The 12,380-nt window shown below is 35.6% G+C and overlaps 1 protein-coding gene across 7 annotated transcripts in view; it reads right to left on the reverse strand.

Annotated features, from left to right (window-relative positions):
- The window catches only part of MBD5 (methyl-CpG binding domain protein 5), a 486,733-nt gene that overhangs the window by 175,759 nt on the left and 298,594 nt on the right, over positions 1–12,380 (reverse strand). For 2 of the 7 annotated variants that reach the window (XM_046019816.1, XM_046019813.1), the window contains exon 1: positions 6,484–6,581. The exons of 4 other annotated variants lie outside the window; for them this stretch is intronic. The gene's annotated coding sequence lies outside the window, so the exon portion shown is untranslated. Of the gene's footprint in view, positions 1–6,483; positions 6,582–12,380 lie in introns of those variants that run through there. One more of the 7 variants, XM_046019815.1, reaches the window with a different exon arrangement.

A 12,380-nucleotide genomic window follows, 5' to 3' on the forward strand; every position in this document is an offset into this window, starting at 1 on the left:
GGTTCCACACAAATTTTAGGATACATAAATTTTAGGATTGTTAAAAAAAATTGGAAGGGGAGGCGAACCATAAGAGACTATGGACTCTGAAAAACAACCTGAGGGTTTTGAAGGGTCAGGGGTGGGAGGTTGGGGGAACAGGTGGTGGGTAATGGGGAGGGCACGTTTTGCATGGAGCACTGGGTGTTGTGCAAAAACAATGAATACTGTTATGCTGAAAAAATAAATAAAATGGAAAAAAAAATTTTAGGATTGTTTTGTGCCAGCAGTTTGAAAAACGCCGGTAGTATTTTGATTGGGATGGCATTGAAAGTATAGATTGCTCTGAGCAGTACAGACATTTTAACAATATTTATTCTTCTGATCTGAGCATAGAATGTTTTTCCATCTTTTTGTGTCTTCTTCAATTTCTTTCACTAGTATTCTGTAGTTCCTCAAGTACAGAGATTTTACAACTCTTTGGTTAGGCTTATTCCAAGGTATCTGATGGTTCTTGGTGCTATAGTAAATGGAGTCAATTCTCTAATTACCCTTTCTATAGTTTCATTGTTAGTGTATAAGAAAGCAACTGATTTCTGTGCATTGATTTTGTATCCTGCCACATTACTGAACTGCTGTATGAGTTTTAATAATTCGGGGGTGGAGTCTTCTGGGTTTTCCATATAAAGTATCATGTCATCTGTGAAGAGAGAGAGTTTGACTTCTTCTTTGCCAATGTGAATACCTTTTATTTCTTTTTGTTGTCTGATTGCTGTTGCTAGGACTTCTAGTACTATGTTGAACAACAGTGGCAAGAGTGGACATCCTTGTTGTGTTTCTGATCTCAATGGGAAGGCTGTTAGCTTCTCCCCATTAAGAATGATATTTGCTGTGGGTTTTCATAGATGGATTTTAAGTTGAGGAATGCTCCCTCATCTGTATACTTTGAAGCATTTTAATCAGGAAAGGATGCTGTATTTTGTTAAATACATATGCTTTTTCTGCTTTTTCTGCATCACTTGAGAGGACCATATGGTTCTTTTTTTTTCTCTTATTGATTTATTCTATCACATTGATTGATTTGCGAATGTTGAACCACCCTTGCACCCCAGGGACCTACCTGGTCATGTAATCACCAAGACAGCATAGTAGTGGCACAAAAAAAAGAACACATAGGCCAATGGAACAGAGTCCAGATATGGACCCTAAAGTCTATGGTCAAATAGGTCTTCGACAAAGCAGGAAAAAAATCCAGTGGAAAAAAGACAGTTTCTTCAATAAATGGTGCTGGGGAAATCGGACAGCTATGTATAGAAGAATGAAACTTGACCATTCTTGTAAACCACACGCAAAGAATCGTACATCATACACAAAGAATAAACTCGAAATGGATAAAAGACCTCAACATGAGAGGAAGCCATCAAAATTCTAGAGGAGAACACAGGCAGTAATCTCCTCAGTATCAGCCACAGCAACTTCTTTCAAGACATGTCTCCAAAGGCAAAGGAAACAAAAGTGAAAATGAACTTTTGGGACTTCATCAAGATAAAAAGTTTCTGCACAGCAAAGGAAACAGTTACCAAAACAAAGAAGCAACCCACGGAATGGGAGAAGTTATTCACAAATGACACTACAGACAAAGGGCTGATAGGCAACATCTATAAAGAAGTCCTCAAACTCAACACTCAAAAAACACATAATTACATTAAAAAATGGGCAGAAGACATGAACAGGCACTTCTACAAAGAAGACATACAAATGGCTAACAGACACATGAAAAAATGTTCATCATCATTAGCCACCAGGGAGATTCAAATCAAAACCACATTGAGATACCACCTTACACTGGTTAGAATGGCCAAAATTAACAAGACAGTAAACAACAAGTGTTGGAGAGGATATGGAGAAAGGGGAACCCTCTTACACTGTTGGTGGGAATGCAAGTTGGTGCAGCCACTTTGGAAAACAGTGTGGAGATTCCTTAAGAAATTAAAAGTAGAGCTACCTTATAATCCTGCAATTGCACTATTGGGTATTTACCCCAAAGATAAAGATGTAGTGAAAAGGCCATATGTACCCCAATGTTCATAGCAGCAATGGCCACAGTTGCTAAACTGTGGAAATAGCCAGGATGCCCTTCAGCAGATGAATGGATAAAGAAGATATGGTCCATATATACAATGGGATATTACTCAACCATCAGAAATCATGAATACCCAACTTTTTTGTCGACAGGGACAGGACTGGAGGAGATTATTCTGAGTGAAGTAAGTCAAGCAGAGGGAGTCAATTATTACATGGTTTCACTTACTTGCGGAATATAAAGAATAACATGAAGGTCACTAGAAGGAAAGGAAAAGTGAAGTGGGGGTAATTGGAGAGGGAGATGAAGCATGAGAGAATGTGGACTCTGAGAAACAAACTGAGGGTTTTAGAGGGGAGGGGGGTTGGGGGATGGGTGAGCCTGTTGGTGAGTATTAAGGAGGCCATGTGTTGCGTGGAGTACTAGGTGTGGTCCATAAACAATGGATCTTGAAACACTGAAAAAATAAAATTAAATTTAAAAAACCTTACAGTAATCATCACAAAGCTAAGTAATTAAGAAAGTGTGGTACTGGCATAAAGAAAGACACAGATCAATGGAATCCAACTGAAAATCCAAAAACAAACCCTCATTTATGGTCAATTTTTTTCAACAAAAATGTTACAGGAATTCAAAGGTAGAAAGTAAACTTTCCAAATGGATCTATGACAAACAGATACTCATAAACAACTGTATATGCTTTTATAGGGTTATGAGGTAATACAAATGAAGTGTAAGAATGAAACAATTCTACCACTCAAACACAACTCATGGTTCAACTGTTGATTTTTGTATATCTTTTTCCAGAATTTAAAATTTTATGCATTTTTACCAAAAATCCCATGCTTCAACAAAATCTTTGCAAACATTGTGTATAACAATATCATAATATTGTCCTGTAATTTGTTTATTACCATTCACTACTGTTTATCATTTAGGTTCTTTCCAAATTTAATTATTATAAATAATCTTGCTAATTTCCTCGAGATAAGGCTTTTTCTATGCTTCTTTGGAATAGATTTTTAGAAATTGGGTAAAGGATAATAATAACTTTAGGCTTCTGGTATACATATATATCTTAACTGCTTTTAAGAGTTGTACCAATTTACATCTACCAGCAGTGTAAAAAAAATACAGTTGGCCCTTGAACAACATGAGGGTCAGGGGCACTGACTCCCTATGTAGTTGAATATCTATTTATAATTTTTGACTCCCAAAAATCTTTACTAATAGCTTATTGTTGACCTGAAGCCTTATAGATAACATATACAGTCAATTAACATGTTTTGTATATTACATGTATTATATACGGAATTCTTACAATAAAGTAAGCTAGACAAAGAAAATATTATTAAGAAAATTGTAAGAAAGAGAAATACATTTACAGGTCTGTGCTGTATCAAAAGCAATCTGCATGTAAATGGCCCATGCAGTTCAAATCCATGTTGCTCAAGGTTTAATTGTTTCTGCTTCTACATAGCTTCACAAACATACCTCATTTTCATGAGCAGTATCATCTTTAAAAGTCTTTAGAGCATATATTTGAAATTTTACTTATAAGCTATATTGGAGGAAGAACCCATCTTAAGTTTAGTAATGGGGGTAATATTAATATTTGCTATAAAAGTTTTGCATAACAGCAAAGGAAACAATCAACAAAACTAAAGGCAACCTATGAAATAGGAGAAGATATTTGCAAATGACATATCAGATAAAGGACTAGTACCCAAAAGGTATAAAGAACTTATCAAAGTCAACACCAAAAGTTAAATAATCCAGTTAAGAAATGGGCAGAAGACATGAACAGACATTTCTCCAAAGAAGGCATACATGTGGCCAAGAGTCGCATGAAAAAATGTTCAACTTCTCTCATCATCAGGGAAAGACAAATCAAAAGCATAATGAGGTACCACCTCACGCTTGTCAAAATGGCTAAAATTAACAACTCAGGAAACAACAGATGTTGGCAAGGGTAGAGAACGGGGAACCCTTTTACCGGCTGATGGGAATGGAAACTGGTGCAGCCACTCTGGGAAAACAGTATGGAGGTTCCTCGAAAAGTTAAAAAGAGAGCTACCCTATGACCCAGGAATTACACTATCAGGTATTTATCCAAATAATACAAAAATACTGGTTTAAAGGAGCATGTGTACCCAATGTTCATAGCAGCACTAACAACAATAGCCAAATTAAGGAAAGAATCCAAATATCCACTGAAAGATGAATGGATAAAGAAAATCATGTATATTATATAATTGTATAATATAAATATACATATATAATGGAATATAACTAAGCCATCAAAAAGAATGAAGTCTTGCTATTTGCAATGACGTGGATAGAACCAGAATGTATTATGCTAAGCGAAATAAGTCAGTGACAGAAAGACAAACACTGTATGATTTCATTCATTTGTGGAATTTAAGAAAGTAACAGATGAACATGGGGAAGGTAAAGAAAAATAAAATAAGATAAAAAGAGAGGGGGAGTCAAATCATAAAAGACTCTTAACTATAGAGAAAAACTGATGGTTGATGGAGGGGTGGTGAGGGGGAATGGTCTAAATGACTGATAGGTATTAAGGAGGGCACTTGCTGGAATGAGCACTGAGTATTATATGTAAGTGATGAATCACTACATTCTACTCCTGAAACAAATACTGCACTATACGCTAACTTGATTTTAAATAAAATATTGGAAGAAAAACAAAAAAAAGAAAACAAAAACAAAAAACAAACAAAAAAAGGTTTGCGTAGTTTTAGGAGATTAATGTATCATATCTTAAATAGCAGTCAAGGCCCTTTTTCTAATTCCAGAAAAGAATGGGTTTGTATCAGTAAGATCAAATAAATGTCTACGAGGCACTGTAGTAGAAGTGGGAGAAAGTGATGGGAAGGTACAGGCACAAAAATAGTTCAATAACAATATGAAATTTAAATAAATTTCAGAAAATAGCGTAAGGTCTCAAGTTTGGTACAAAATTATTTGTCAAGAAGGCAACACTGGGTGTTTATGTAAGTGATTAATCACTAAATTCTACTCTAGAAACCAGTATTGCACATATGTTAACAAAATTTAAATTAAAAAAAGCAACATGGAAAATGAAGCTTCTAGAAGTTCAGGGGAGAGAGAAATCATTCAAGTTAGGATGAGATTTATTTTTTAAAGATTTTATTTTATTTATTTGACAGAGAGAGAGAGATCACAAGTAGGCAGAGAGGCAGGCAGAGAGAGAGGAGGAAGCAGGCTCCCTGCGGAGCAGAGAGCCCGATGCGGGGCTCGATCCCAGGACCCTGAGATCATGACCTGAGCCGAAGGCAGCGGCTTAATCCACTGAGCCACCCAGGCGCCCCGAGATTTATTTTTTAATCACAGAACTTAGTACATATATAGGAAACCCAGAAAAGTCTTTGTCTTAACATTATTCAAAAGTCTTTAAACAGTAAAGGTCAGAATTTTAAAAATTCTGATGTTTAATAAATGTTTCTAACATTTGACCATGAGTATGGACATTAATAGCGTCCATTTCTAGACTACTGTTTTTTCTCTTTTCATTATTTCTACTTCAAGACTCACTTTTTTTTTAAGATTTTATTTATTTGCGAGAGAGAGAGAGAGAGAGAGAGCATGAGAGGGGAGAAGGTCAGAGGGAAGAGCAGAGTCCCTGTGGGGCTGGGAGCCCGATGTGGGATTCAATCCCGGGACTCCAGGATCATGACCTGAGCTGAAGGCAGTTGCTCAACCAACTGAGCCACCCAGGAGCCCCAAGACTCACTTTTAACAAATTAGCTTGTGATAGATGGTACTAAATTCATCCCTGCAGTGAATGGTTAATTGTACCTGTACTTCATCTAGTCCTGTCATCAGGGTTTTCTTTTCCTTGGTATGGATTTGCACTTGGGGTAGCTATTATAATGTAACAGTGAGTCAACTGGCACTGCATTCTTTAGTTTAATATCTATCACACAGAAAAATGTCTTTCTTGGGAATTAGAATATTATTCATGTTAAATAAATATCACTATCAACACTGACAGCCCAGTTTAAGTCAATGCTTTGGATGAATTTACATCTTATTACTTTGAAGAAATCAATTCACTTTTGTGCAATGTCTGATGGTTATACACATATGTGTACACACACAAAACACATTTTTATGGCACTTTTAAAGAAACAGTTGATGAGTTTTTGTAAGATGGGGAAGCTTTTATATTAAACTTGAAAAGCTTCAGAATTTGCCACACAGAAAGCCAGTTTCATATCTGAAGACTAAAGACAAAACAGAGAGTTCTCATTATCTGAATATTCATCACACAAACAAAAGTTCTCACATCATAAAATACTGATTAATTTATACATCACTCATTAATTGTTCCTACTCAAATATTCTTCCCTCCTCAACTCTAAAAAGCCTGTCCTTACCTATTATGATAAAAGTTTTGTTAGTTGGTCTTTCCTTCATCATTGGATGGTGCAAATTTATTTCTTCTTTTAGGATTCCATTTATGGCTGTAAATAATATAATGAAATTGACAATAATATAATATAAATTGACTCAAAGTCAATATCAAGGAAAAATGCAGGATTTCATGAACGCTATTTGAGTACTACTCAAATTGCACATAAAGCCAGTTAGAACAGTTAAGAAGTAAAACAGAGAAGAAAACCAGCAAGGTTTATGACTCAACAGGTGCTCCAAAGGAGAATAATTTGAATATCAAAGATTAGGGAGACTCTTGGGAATACTGGAAAAACAAACAAACAAAAAAAGACCCAGAATATTTTTGCAAAAAAAGAATCCTCTTTAAAAGCATCTTAGAAGGTTAAACATTAAGAGTTTGATGCCATATTGTGTTATCAAATGTGTTAGAAATAACAAAAAAAATTAAAATGTCATTCATTCTTTACTGATATTTGTTATTACTACAGTTACAATTATAACCTGTATTTAAATATCTTTGGTTTAACACTTTTCATAACAAAGTCTTACTAAACTTTTCCTTTCTACTACTATGCTCCTACTACTTTCTATACACCTTTTGTTTCTACTTCATTTGGATTCCTTGTGCTGGTATTAATTATTTTTAGATAACAACAATAGTAATACAGGACAGTCATAAAAAGAATTTTTATTCTTAAAAATGAAAAATGAATTCCTTCTTAACATGGATGTGAACCTTAATTTCATGCACTCATAAATAAAGCATTCCATAGCTCTAGTACAGTGTTAACAAAGAAATCAACCATCATCTTCCATGAGAGATTTCAGTGCAGAATGTAGGGTAGTGGATGAAAAGTAATTAAAGCTCACCTAAATAGAGGTCTGCAAAGTCTGGAAGATTAAAATCAATGAAAAGTTGTATGGTAAGTCAGCTCATCAGCTCAAGGATCGAAATACAGGAGAAATATGATCATAATTTTGATTAACCTTGCCATAATATTTCTCAGCAACTAAGTCTTTTTAAAGATATATATGAAAAGTCAAATGACATGGATATGGGATAATCAATCCGTCACACAAAAAGCAAGGATCGTTTGGAAAGTGATAAAAATCAATGATACTTTTCCAAGATGATAGGAAAATATATTCATTTTTTTAGAGGAGAAAAAACAATCTCTATGTTAAGTAGTCCAACTGTTAAATAAAATGTCAGATTTCATGTTTGTAAGAACAAATACTTTAATATAATAACTGTACTTTTTAATTGAAATATTATTGGTAAATACTATATGGAAACTTGAGAATGTGAGTAATAAAAACAAGTATTTGCTGATGTTCAAACAATTAAAACTTTAATCAAGTATATAGTATTCTGAAGAACAAGTAGGATAAAAATGAGTCAAGTGCCAGGTATAAAAATGTAGTGAATTAGAGTACGTGCACCAATTAACAGCTGCCATATGATAATATGGGTGATTGTGGCCAGATATTCTGATTATTCAAGCAGTGTCAGAAATGTTAACTTTAATGTAAGATTTTCTAATTTTGAAAGAGTGTATGGCACAAATGACATAATAATAAATTAACTTATTAATTTGTTGATACATAAATTATTTTTATATGCGCTGAATCTGATTTGTAGGCCGGTGGTTTTGTAAATCTAGAATAAATAATGCTATTTTGGTTATGTATAGTTCATTTACATTTATAATAAAGAAAATGTTTCAAATACTTTAGTCCAATTTTCTCATATCAATCCTACTAATACCATTCTTTTTTTAGTAAGCTTACAAATGAAAATACAAAACCGTAAGATCTTAACCATGCTTTCATTTCCAAATGTCTTGGCATTGGGTAAGAGGGAGAAAAGACAAGTTAAGTATGCATCCAGACTTGTGAACATTTAGTGAAGAACAATTACAATCTCAAAGATACAAAACTACAATCTAGACTCCTTTTTTTGGTTTCTTTTCTTTCAGTTATCCCTTAGTTATTCAGAATGACAGAGTCCTATAGACTTAGTTGTCTGTTTGTTTCAGGAGCAGATGGGAAAAGTAGCTGCTTTAAAATGTGATTAAAATACGAGGCCTCTGTTTAGTATTTATTTTTCTTTTTAAGCTACTGATTTTAAGCTTAAGCAACTTTAACCAAGGGAAGAAGGACCAGACAGCTACTGTAGCCCTAGTTCAATGCTTATGTCTCTGCATGGGAAATGCTCTAACAACAAACAATCACAGCAAACAGACAATCGACTCTATCTTCTGCCAAAGCAATGAGAGAAAGTCACTCATGTATTGTTGGGGGAAGTACAGTGTGGGTGTACAATCTTTAAGGAGAGTATAGCTAATACTTATTAAAATTTAAAAATGCACTTACTATTTTGTATTCTGGTTATGGTGATGGTTATGCGAATTTATGAGTGTGTTAAAATTTGTAGGATGATACATCAAAACAAAGAAATCAGTTTTATTGTATGATAATTTTTTTTTAAAGGAGCAAGTGAGCATACTATACCACCATAGCCTACTACCAGGGTTGTGGCCACTTTCAGGTTAATAATTATAGCACCTTAAAGGTGGGCAATGCTGACAGTTCCCATCCATTATCTCATCTGATTTTACAATTATCCAATTAACATAGAGAGTAATCTCCAATTTTTGCAGAAGGGTACACACCAAGCCTCCACGAGAAGGGTAGTGACTTACCTAAAAAGCCACGTGGCAATGGAATAATGAAGCCCAAACCAAATCCAGACCTGTCTGCACAATTTGAAACAGGTTCCATCCCCAATGCCCCCACTCTCTGTTGCTCTGAGATGGTTGAAACAATAGTTTATTTTTTTTTTTAATGCATTAACTCTTTGACCTAGTAATCCTGCTTCGGAAATTTAACCTACAGATATCCTAAACATGCACAAAACAATAATACTCTATTTCTTCCACTGTAGCAGTGTTTATATCACCAAAGATTGAAAGTAACTCAAATGTTCCTCCACAAGTGGCTGATTAAATAAACTATGACATACTTCCAATGTAGAACCATGTGGCTCTGAACAGGAGTCAAGAATATTAAAACAAAAACCAAAACAAAACTAATAAAAAACCTACCAGAACGCCAAGAAAAATTGTTCAGCAAAGAAAAAAAAAGCAAACTATAACAAAATATATTGTATGCTACCTCTTGTGTAAGAAAGGTGAGAATATATCTGTATTTGTGTCTACCTGTGTTAGTATGTTGTGTGTCCAAACACAAACAAAAGGGTACACAAGAAACTAGTAATACCTTTTACCAGAATGAGTTGGTGGCAGAGAAGACAGGGACATGGGTGGCAGCAAGGTTTTTGGTGAGTTCTTTTTAATATTGATTTGAGTTTTGAACCATATGTGAAAAGTTAAAAAGACAGTTAAGAAAGAAAGGGATTATAGACAGGTGAGTGGAGCTTTAAGTTTATGTGCTAACCTTTTACTTTGCTTCCAGAAGCAGCATTTTTACTTTAACCTTTCTGCTGGCTCTAGCAAGAACAAAGCATGTTCTACTTGGAGTAGTTTTTGCTTCATGTGAGCCTGAAGAAGGAAGGGAAAATCTGTATTGGAGACTTAGGTGGAGAACACATTTATTGTGACTTAAAAAGAGCTATCAACTAAGGATAAGCAGCTTAGTTCCTAGATTTGTTCACCATAGTCCACTAAAGGTATTATTAATTTTATCTGAACAGGGAAGGAAATACCTGCTCAACTGACTTCAGAACTAAAATTAGGGTTTGTTTATTTCTGTTACAAATTGCTAAGAACTAGGGGCGCCTGGATGGCTCAGTGGGTTAAGCCGCTGCCTTCGGCTCAGGTCATGATCCCAGGGTCCTGGGATCGAGCCCTGCATCAGGCTCTCTGCTCAGCAGGGAACCTGCTTCCCTCTCACTCTCTCTGCCTGCCTCTCTGCCTACTTGTGATCTCTCTCTGTCAAAGAAATAAAATCTTAAAAAAAAAAAAACCAAATTGCTAAAAACTAAATATTGTACACTCTGTTTGAAAGAGCAAAGGATTCTAAAACCTTGGTCTCAGCAGTTAAACTGTCAAATACAAATACCAGATAATCTATATCTACTTCACTGCCATCCCCTAAGAATCATTCTTCACAGAACCCTCACTGAGAATTTCTCCTTACTGTGAAAAGTACAGAATGATTTGCAAGTGAAAAAAACTTTCCAGGCTCAGGGTTACCTGCTTTCCATTGGAGCTCTGTAAAGCTGCTGTAAGTGATGATAAACAATCATAGCTTATATTTCTGGAGTGATTTGCAACATACAGACTGAATTCTTGTATCTTATTTAATTTCATCTTTATACTCTGAATATGTGGGTAATATTAGCTCTGTTTTATAAATCAAGAAATTGAAGTTCAGAGAAGTGAGGTGATTGGATAAGATCCTACCCGCAGGGGCACCTGGTGGCTCAGTTGGTTGAGCATCTGACTTTTGATTTCGGCTCAGGTCATGATCTCAGGTTGTGGGATCCAGCCCCATGTCTAGCTCTGTGCTCAGCGCAGAATATCTCACTGTGCCTCTCCCTCTGCTCCTTTCCCCCACTCATGCTCTCTTTTTCCCTCTCTCTTTCTACCTCTAGAATAAAAAAATAAAATCTTAAAAAAAAAAAAAAAAAAAAAGATCAACCTCCAGAGATTGGCAGAGGCCAGACTGGAACCCAGATCTGATCCTGAGACCAACTGATTTTCTATTTTCACAAAGTTATAAATATATATGTATACATACATATATAATTATCAATACCTGCCATAAATACACATATGACTAGTTTAGAGAAAACTAATGATAGTTATATCTGTTGAGAAAGTTAAGTCTTAAAGATGGTCTGTAAGGAAAAAATACCCAGTAGTTAAAAACACCTTTGGAGATAATTTAAATTATCCACCAAGTAAAAGACATATAGTGTGGATGTTTAAAAACCCTGGTTATATTAAATTTCAAAGTACAAATTAATATATCACATACATTAGGGGACATACTTAAATATTACCTTACAAAAGAGAATTATAATAGGCAAAAAGGTAAATTTCTTTTTTTTTGTAATTAGCATATAATATATTATTAGCCCCAGGGGTACAGGTCTGTGAACTGCCAAGTTTACACACTTCACAGCACTCACCATAGCACACACCTTCCCCAATGTCCATAACCCCACCACAATCTCCTGATCCCTTCTCCCCCTGGCAACCCTCAGTTTGTTTTGTGACATTAAGAGTCTCTTATGGTTTGCCTCCCTCCTGATCCCATCTTGTTCCATTTATTCTTTTCCCATCTCCCAAACCCCCCACGTTGCATCTCCACTTCCTCATATCAGGGAGATCATATGATAGTTGTCTTTCTCTGATGGACTTGTTTCGCTAAGCATAATACCCTCCAGTTCCATCCATGTGATTGCAAATGGCAAGATTTCATTTCTTTTGATGGCTGCATAGTATTCCATTGTATATATATATCACCTCTTCTTTATCCATTCATCTGTTTTTTTTTTTTTAAAGATTTTATTTATTTATCTGACAGACAGAGATCACAAGTAGGCAGAGAGGCAGGCAGAGAGAGAGAGAGGAAGGGAAGCAGGCTCCCCGATGAGCAGAGAGCCTGATGCGGGGCTCGATCCCAGGACCCTGGGATCATGACCTGAGTTGAAGGCAGAGGCTTTAACCCACTGAGCCACCCAGGCGCCCCTCCATTCATCTGTTGATGGACATCTAGGTTCTTTCCATAGTTTGGCTATTGTGGACATTGCTGCTATAAGCATTCGGGTGCACGTGCCCCTTCGGATCACTACATTTGTATCTTTAGGGTAAATACCCAGTAGTGCGATTGCTGGGTCATAGGGTAG

Source organism: Meles meles, chromosome 9 (assembly GCF_922984935.1).
Source record: "Meles meles chromosome 9, mMelMel3.1 paternal haplotype, whole genome shotgun sequence".
NCBI lineage: Eukaryota > Metazoa > Chordata > Mammalia > Carnivora > Mustelidae > Meles > Meles meles.